Source organism: Triticum dicoccoides, chromosome 1B (assembly GCF_002162155.2).
Source record: "Triticum dicoccoides isolate Atlit2015 ecotype Zavitan chromosome 1B, WEW_v2.0, whole genome shotgun sequence".
NCBI classification, from domain to species: domain Eukaryota; kingdom Viridiplantae; phylum Streptophyta; class Magnoliopsida; order Poales; family Poaceae; genus Triticum; species Triticum dicoccoides.
In genome coordinates, this window is record NC_041381.1 from 117,388,072 (window position 1) to 117,394,992 (window position 6,921).

The 6,921-nt window shown below is 46.3% G+C and overlaps 1 long non-coding RNA gene across 1 annotated transcript; it reads right to left on the minus strand.

Annotated features, from left to right (window-relative positions):
• Positions 1-656: 656 nt before the first annotated feature.
• LOC119302447 lies at positions 657-4,572 on the minus strand. Its single transcript, XR_005147602.1, has 2 exons — positions 4,198-4,572; positions 657-1,034 (listed from the first exon to the last, which is right to left on the minus strand). It is a non-coding gene; the product is annotated as an uncharacterized LOC119302447 (long non-coding RNA).
• Positions 4,573-6,921: the final 2,349 nt, after the last annotated feature.

The following is a 6,921-nucleotide window of genomic DNA, read 5'->3' on the forward strand; positions in this document are numbered from 1 at the left end:
GTAAGAGGAAATCACACTCGAGGTTCACGCTTGAGGTATTGCACGACAACGTTGTTATCGGAAGTGGAAAAGGAGGAATCACCCTCGATGACCATGACCGGGTAACTACTCCACAGAGTTAGCATCAGAAGTGCTAACAAGGTATCACCCTCGGCACTTGATAGTAAGGCTGCGGTGTCATACAACTAAGGGGAGTGTTGTGCGGTGTCGGGGCCTGGTCTTCAATCCCGTTGATCGGGTCTTCTGATAATCCAGCGAGGCAGTTGGGTCAACATTGGGTCTCTGATGGGTCTCTAACCAGCCTATACTAAGCAGTTTAGGATAACTAGTAAGATGCCCGTGCTACGCTACGGAATCACAAAAGAATAAAAAACACAAGAATGTTCTAAGACATTGATCAAATCGATGTCATATAGTTGCGGAATCACAAAAGATAAAAAACACAAGAATGTACCTAGACATTGATCAAATCGATGTCATATAGTTGATAGGTACACATTTAGCACAATCAAACACACGGTTTCCAACCAATAAAATCCTTCTTCTAAGCCAAACATTTAGATCATATACCGACTTCTCGTCGAACCTACCAAAAAAAGGAAAATTAGCAACATAAATATTTGCAAGTGATGTAGGTCGAATAGCAATCAAATAACTACAGGAGAACAACTGAGCAATATTTGACGAAATGCTAAACTGCAAGTGCCCACAAGCACACATATTCCTTAACTAAAATACATCTACTCACAACCAGACTGCGCTGAACATGCTAAATTACAGAATATGTTCTAGCGGTTGAAATAGTAGTCAACATAAACAAAATGGTATCATTTTTAATAGGAATCTAAATCTGCCAAGACACCATATAATGCACAAAAATCTAATTTGGTCTCGTCATCTTTTGCTCCACTTCGAGCCCTTGCAGTTTGGGGCGTAAGACCTGCTGCTTTCTTGACCTTGTAGTTCTTCAGCTTCACACCTAAATCCAAGGGTTTCTCCTAGAAACTCCTAAGCTTATCGAATATCTTTTTGACCTGCCATGTAAATCATCGTTTTTCAAAAATTTCAATGATTTGGTGAAAACAAAAAAATCCAAGTGTAGTTTGAGCTGATACTAAGTATATATGTGCATATGCCTGACGAAGTCATGCGATTTTATATAAAGGGAAATATAACAAACCTAGCTTGGAGAATTTCTGTCTAACTAACTCTTCTAAAACAAGCTGATCCACCACAGAATCAAGTACAGTAAAGTTCCATACAAAGCTGGAATAGGTAGCAAAAATTAGGAGACAACACGTAGGAGAGAAGACAATATATCAAGGGCAGGCATTATCCTCTGTTTCAATGTATCGTAATCCTAAAAGGCCAGCAGAGTTTGAAAATCATGCCTTTATGTATATTGACATCTTGATTTCCTAGTCTAATCAACACTAAACCAGAATGCCAAAGAATAAAAAGCTTCAGGCTATGCAACGAATACATTACAGTGGTAACTACTAACAAGCTACCTGGACCACCCAGGTGTTGTATTTTCTCCAAACTTAATCCCAAGTTACATATTGTTGGTATATATCAGTGTGCTATTCTAGTAAACCTTGACCATATATATCAACACCCGTTGTTGAAAAAATAAGTGGAAAAGGACAAATATTATCCTGTGTCCAAATTCTGGTTAAAAGGCACCCAAGATACCAGGGTGAATATTAAACAAAGAAAAACATGCTTTTTTACCATCTATTAGTAAAATCAGGTTATCCAATCAAACTTAACTGCCCCAAAGGAACTAATACTTTACATTTTTAACTACAATCAATTCACCATTATATGTTAATCTAAATAATGCAGCCTATTTGGCTGTCATTGTAAACTCAGTGGTTATATCTTATTTGTACAGAAGAATTGCTGGAATGAAAAGTAAGAAACAATCAATTCTTGTTCTATTCCCAAAACATCCCCAGATACTACGGCAAAAAAAGATCTGATTCTTCCTAGTGCATTGAGTTGAGCGTTTACAGGCAGCCAAGCAAAATTGCAAATACGCTCACACTACTCCCATCCTTGGTTAAGGTCTGGCGGCTAGAGATATGACCAGAAGTTGTCTATAAAAGCATGTAGACGGGAAGAGATTAGAGATGGAGAGGAAGTAGTCCAGCATAGCACCTCCACCTCAACCATCACAACAGAACAAGCCGTGTAGCGCATCAGGGGAGAATAGAAGTAGGTGGTGGCGGCGCCGCCGTGGATGAGCAGCGCGCAGCCGACGACTTACTTGCGGAGGACGGCGTTGGAAGAGGCGGGGACGGCGCGGAGGAGACAGCTATGAGGACGGGGGTGGACGGTAAGGCTGTTGAAAGAAACAGAGGAGGCAGCGGAGGTGTCGGGGCAAGGACGGCGTCGGCACTCGGCCGCGTACTTGCCAAGATCGACGTTGGGAAGATTGGGAAGGGGGCGGAGCCGCGGAGGAGATGGCGAGGAGGTGGGGCGTCGTCGTGGTGGTCGACGGTGGGGCATGAGTGTTGGGGTGGATAGCGCCGACACCAACAGCAGCGCGACACCTCTCCAGATCGTTCCACGGCCTTCCTTTTCTCTCTGAGATGGACAGATGAGGCAGAGGAGAGATGGGATGAACAGGAGATACAAGGAGTCATCTGCAAATAGAGGAGTGGCGGGCGGTTTTTTGCAAAATTGCCACAGATTGCCCAGCTAGCGTTGGATTTAGATCCGATGGCCATAATTGAAGGATGGCAGGCACACCATCACCACCAACTCGGGTTTTTATAGTAGTAGAGAGTAGAGAAAACAGGTAGGTAACAATAGCAGGTTACAAGATCAGGCCATGCATCAGAATAGGTAAAGCAGTAGCAGCAACAATTTCTAATGCAAGCATAAGAGAGGATATAATAGGCGATATTGGAATGTTCAAAGGGGGGGGGGGGTGCTTGCCTAGAAGCTCAGTTGCAAAGTAAGAAGAGTCGTCGGTGACGTAGTCGATCATAGGGGCAGCATCGGTCTCGGGGTCTACCAGAGAGAAGATGGGGGAGAAACAGTAAATACAGAGAAAACAGATGCAACACAAAGTATGCTATGCTAATGTGCAGTGCAAGGTTGCCTAAAGATATGTCTAAGTCATTCAGTTACTTTAGGTTTTTACTTGGATTTATTAACCGGTTCATATGCACTATTCATCTACCTGAAACGGGCTAAAAGTTACAGGTTCACCTATGTAGAGGGTTCCGACATGGAAATAAACGACACGATCAGATTCGTCTCGTCATTCTAAGCAACATGCCGATCTGAGTTACCATTTATTTCTAAGATTTATCAAAGTTTTATTCATTTTCTGGAATTCCTAGATTAATTTTAATTTGAATTATTTTAAACCGGAAATGCTACGGGTAGCCACTAGTGCACCCAGCAGGGTGCTGGTGTGGCTGATAGTGGGCCCCATTTGACTGCCCAGTCAAAAGTCAACTGAGGGCTTGACTTGTTAAAGGGGGCCCACTGGACCCACCTGCCAGCGACTGGACTGGTCCAGTCAGCTGGTTGACTAGTCAACCGGGTCCAATGGGACCCAGTGACGGTAGCTTAGTTAGTGGGTTAACTAGGCTAACGAAGTTAATTAGTTAGGTGGGCCCATCTTGCAAGTGACTCTGTTAGTTAGTAGGTTAATTAGCTCTAACCTAAACGCTACAGTAAGGGCCCACTAGTCAGTGAGTGCTTAGGCGCGGGATGAGTGGGCTAACCACTGGGTCCCACCGGACAGCAGCCCACCGGCGTTTAGAATGTGGTGGCGCGCCGTCGGCGACCATAGAGGCGGCGGCGAGGCTCAGAAAAACGCCTCTGGAGACCAAATGAGAAGCGGAGGGGATTGTTCGTTCGAGGGAGCTTGCGCGCATCCATCTGGGCAGTCGGCAGCGGCAGCAGAGGCCTAGAACGACAGCGGTGACCAGCGTGGCGGCGATTGGAGCTCGGGCTTCGAGCGAATCGCGTGCTAGGGCTCGGTTTCATCCAACGAACGGATCAGGCGGCTTCGTGGTGGAGCAATAAGTGCTCCCGAGTGCTCAGCTGGCCCTGGGGCGGCCAGTTGCCACGGAGGTGAGGTAAACGGTGGCGGCCGGAACGCAGTAGTGAGGACAGTAAGCAATGGCGCAGGGGGCGGGCTAGTAAGATAGGGGAGGTGGTAGCGGGACTCACCGAGCGGCACATACGCAGGCCCGTGGGAGTTTAGGAGCAGCAGACCAAAGCGGATCGGCGGAGAAGTGATGGCAACCGAAGCAAAGGGGACGGCTCGATTCGCCCTCTGCAGCGGCTCCCAGCTCGAGTTCGTGGACGGAAACAATGTGGACGACTACGGCGGAGATGAGGGACGCGGCGGTGAGGCCTCGTGGTGGCGGTGGCCGCGGTGGTGGCACGGCGACGGCGACGACCGCGCCTGACGAGAAGGGAAAAGGGGATCTGAGAGGGGAGGCGGAGAGGGGCAAGCTGAGCGGGGGTGAGTGGGTGCGGGTAAAGAGGAGACGGGGAGGTGCGGGGCCTTATCCCCTCGCTGGGGCATCGCCGGCGAGGTGGTTGGGGCAGAACCGCGCCCCTGTTTCGACCCCGTTTGGCTGAACAGAGGAAGGGACGACCCGTGGGCATCGGTGGGCTGGGCCGGCCGATGGGCTAAGGCCCAGGGAGCGGTGGGGTGTTCTCTCTCTCTCTCTGCCTCACCTCTTCCTTTTCTTTTCTTTTACCTTTTTGTTTATTTATTTGGCATTTACTTTTAGTAGCAAATGATTTTTGTTGTAGATGAAACTTGGCACATAAATACCCGGTGTTATCCTAAGGACGCACAAAAAGTTTCAGAGCATTCGGAAAAGTTAGACCAATTGTTCAAAATCAAAATGGCTTACTTTAATGTTGTTGGACCATTTATTAAATCCTAGGAATCTATTTATGAGTCTGATGATGTTGGTTTCTCTACGATAATTCCTTAGTGAATATTTGCAACCCAACCAACATTTTTTGTTTTATTTTTGAAGAAAATAATTTGACATGCAACTTGAATATGAATTGGAATTTGATTTGGAACAAAGTGATGATTAGCAAAATAATTGTGATGACTTGGCAGTCAGTAGCATGAGTTTACTGTAGCATGATTACCGGGGTGTTACATATGTGATGTTGTAGAAGTGTTCCATGACGTTACCAAAATTATCATCACTGAAGTGTGCACTTCCATGATGATAAATCGCGCGTCATGGAAGTGCTTTTGTCAAGGGTGACCGACACGTGGCATCCACCGTAATGGGTCGCCATTAAGCTATCGGGTCCTATTTTGGATCCGATAACCCGCTAACAGCCAAGACCAATAGGGATTTTCCTTGTGTAAATTTATTATTGGCGAGAGGAACCACGTGTCGGCTCACCATTGGGACAAATGCCATCTACTCATTGGACCGAAGGTGCCTATGATACATCGACACGTGGGACGGCCCAACAGTGACCCATTTAAGGTAAAAGGCCGGCCCAGCTAAAGGCCCACCATATTTTTTCAGACACTAGTGGGCTGGCCCGTTAACAGCCTGCCATGTTTTGGGTCAAATTGAGGCCCATATCAAATCAGGCCTGTTCACCGTTTGCCGTGTTTTGGGCCAAATTACGGCCCATATCGGATCAGGCCCGTTAACATGCCTCTTTTCTTTTGGGCCCATTCTAAGCCAGGTTTGTAATTCAGCCGTTAAATGCCCGTTTACCAGTTCGGCCCATTAATAGTTTCGGCCTATTAGCGGCTCGTGGTGCAACTGGGACGTTGTTGGCCCAGTTTAAATTTAGGCCATTTAACGGCCCATGCAGAAACTGGGCTATATCTTGTCCGAAGTAACTTTAGGCCTCTTAACGGCACGTAGTCTTCGTGGATAAATTTCAGCCCAACTGGCCTATCAGCCTTTTAATGGCCCGTGTAACAGTTGGGCCTAATTACAGTCCGCGTTGAATCTGACCTGCTTACAACCAATCTGATAATGGCCCGTGACACTATTGGGCCTACGACCCACGTTGATACTGTCCTTCTTAAAGCCCATAATTTTATTGGGCCAAACAGGGCCCGAGATGTATTTTAGCCTGTTAATGGCTCATCCTATTTTGGGCCAAACATGGGCCTTAGGCAGTTTTGGCCTGTATTGGCCCGTGAATTTTTCGGCTCAATGCTAGCCCAATCTAGTTTTTAGCCTGTTAAAATCCCATGGTATTCTCTGGCCCAGCTGCCAGAATTCTAATCGGCTTGTTAAAGCCGGAAAACTACTATACGACTAGACCTGCTAATGGCCCAAGATGATTATACACTACTGCCGGATGTTGTTAACGCGACACTACGATCAAAGACCCTTCAAGAAATTGTGTACGATGAATAATCGCAAACGATGGTGTCAGAGAACCGTAAAAAATGTCCAAAACGTTTGCGATGACGGATGCATCAAACACGGTTCAGATTTTAGTTGCGTGTGTGATGAAGGGCATACGGTTGATCCAGTAGAACTGTTTGCGATGAAGAAGAACAACAGAAATGGGCAGCCATATCAATGTGTGTGCGATATACGGCATACAGTTCCCTCCGATGAACTGTGTGCTATTAGGGAATGCAACAGAAATGGTCAACCAGATCAAGGTGTGTGTGATATACAGAATACAGTTCACGGATAAACTATTTTCGATTAGGAAAGAGAACGAAAACGATTCATCTTAACAAGATGTGTGTGATATGCGGCATTCGCGATCAGCCAAAAGAACACAAACGATTCGTGTAAACCAGATGTGTGTGATACGCAGCAACCAGCCCACTCGGATGAACTGTTTGCGATGAGAAATTACAACACAGACGGTTACTATAGTAAGTTCGTGTGCGACTGTTCGTACAAAAAACTTTGAAAAATGCAAACT